We start from the raw sequence: 2173 nt of genomic DNA, 5'->3' as shown, positions 1-2173 counted from the left end.
GGGTCTCTTATGTATTGTTTTTCCTCATAACATGTTTGTGGATTTCTTATTAGTAGCATAGCTCATTCTCAACACAAGCATTTAAGAACACCCATCCGAGCTTCCAGGAGTCCCTGAGTGGAGCAAACAATTAAACACTAGAGTTACTACTCCAAAATTAGTAAGTGGGCTAGGTAAGCCCACCCCGAGGTTCTTCGGAGGAAAGGCCTAGCATTCTGCTTTACAGAGTGCCGTTCACACACACACACAGTCTTGAAGTGGGAATCCACTAACCACAGATGCGTTGATTGTGCCTGGTGGGAGCTGCCATTCAGCGGAGGAGGCGGACTTGCCTGAGGCAGCGGAGAAGAGTCCAGTCTAGGGGGAGAACGGGGGCTGCTGTCTGAGGCTCCGACTTGGGGGGCTGTGAAAACGCAGGAGTGGGAAACCACTGGGACTTCGAAGACAGCCCAGAGGAGACACCCCATAGTTGGTAGGCCCTGGGTGATCGCAGAGGAGGGTGTTCAAGAAGAAATTGCTCAGGGGTTCTTGCCCAACAAAGCGATGTCTGAGAACTCATCCTGCGGCCTTGTCTGCGTGTGTTTTGTGGGCTGCTGAGATGTTCTGGCTGATCTTCCTTTGAGGCTGGGGACTAGAACCCAGGACGGAAGCGATCTGAAACTTAATGTATCCCTATTGCTTTTGTTTCACATGCACCTGTAAGTCCATCTATACCTTTGCATGTGTTTTGTTTTGGGTATGTGTAAGAAAGAGCTTTATATTAATAATAAAATGACCAGACATCCCGCTTTTGGGGGGATAGTCCCGATTTTTAACAATTTTTCCCATGCCCCTCAGAATTTTTTAAAAGTCCCGATTTTTGGAAAGAATGCACGACAAGCTAGGGTATACGATTTTCGGCTGCCATGTGGCTATTTTGCCAGGATATGAATTTTATCAATGGTGTCCCACTTTACCAATGTTAAAATCTGGTCACCTTAATCAAGAAGTAATTATATATCAAGAAAGGATCCCAGGCCAGACCAAGTCAAGCCCATAAGTCCAACACTAGACCACAAGTCCCTCTTCAGACTGATACAGTTGCATGTAATGATGCAGACTGCAGGAAGATCACAGGCTGGTGGGTGCAAAGTCGGGTGGATCCAAGGTCGGTGGAAACGTGGCAGGGCTCTGGAAGCTCTCGTGGTCAGTGGCAGAATCCCAGCAAGCAGGGCAGTGAAGTGGGTAGAGAGATGCACACGCTTTGGTCAGGTAACTCATCAATTTCCCACTCACCTCTAAGCGCATCCCTCCTAAGCCCTGGTGGCATAGTGCATTACCAGCTGAGCTGCTAACTTCAAGGTCAGCAGTTGAAAGCCACCAGCTGCTCCAAGGAATGAAGTCAAGGCTTTCTACTCCCATAAAAAGTTACCGTCTCAGAAACCCACAGGGCAGTTCTACTCTGTCCTATAGGGTCACTATGAGTCAGAATTGACTTGATGCCAGTGATTGCCCTGTCTGTTCACTCATCCATCTAATGAATGGGTGTCAATGTGCACCCATGGGTTCCGGCACTGTGCCTTCGCCCACTAGCCCTCCTTCAGATGTCTAGGCCGTTAGAGCTGAGCTCCCTTACTCACGGCCATCAAGTCGATTCTGACTCATAGCAACCCCACAGGACAGGGCAGAACTGTCCCTGTGGTTTCCAAGACTGTAACTGGTTATGGGAGTAGAAAGGCTCATCAGTTGGTGGTTTTGAACAGCTGACCTTGTGCTTAGCAGCCCAGTATAACCACTATGACACTAGGGATCCTATTAGAGCTGGAAGGGCTCTAACAGTTCATCAGTCCACACTTCACCCATTTGACAGATAGAAAAATGCGGTCCAAAGCAGGGTGCGACTTGCCCAGACTCCTATGGGGAGGCGGGACTCCGAAAGTGCAGTTGCCCCTGGCTATTCTGTCCTTGCCCTGGGGTCTTCAACGCTGTATCCCGGCACCCACACTGCCCCCGGGATGCAGAGGAGCTCAAAGACATTGGTTCAACCCATGATGGATGAATGAATAAATGAGCAACGAATTAGGAAAAAATAAGCTATAGGATTTCTCATCTGAGAGCGAAGAGAAGGAAGAGAAAAGCTGTCTTCTCTCTGGGTACATCCTTCTTCTGTTGAATGGTGCATCTCTCTGGGGAG

This window comes from Echinops telfairi, unplaced genomic scaffold, assembly GCF_000313985.2.
Source record: "Echinops telfairi isolate 266 unplaced genomic scaffold, ASM31398v2 ScPeMD7_23;HRSCAF=83, whole genome shotgun sequence".
NCBI classification, from domain to species: Eukaryota; Metazoa; Chordata; class Mammalia; order Afrosoricida; family Tenrecidae; genus Echinops; species Echinops telfairi.
Note: the sequence above shows the minus strand (reverse complement) of the source record.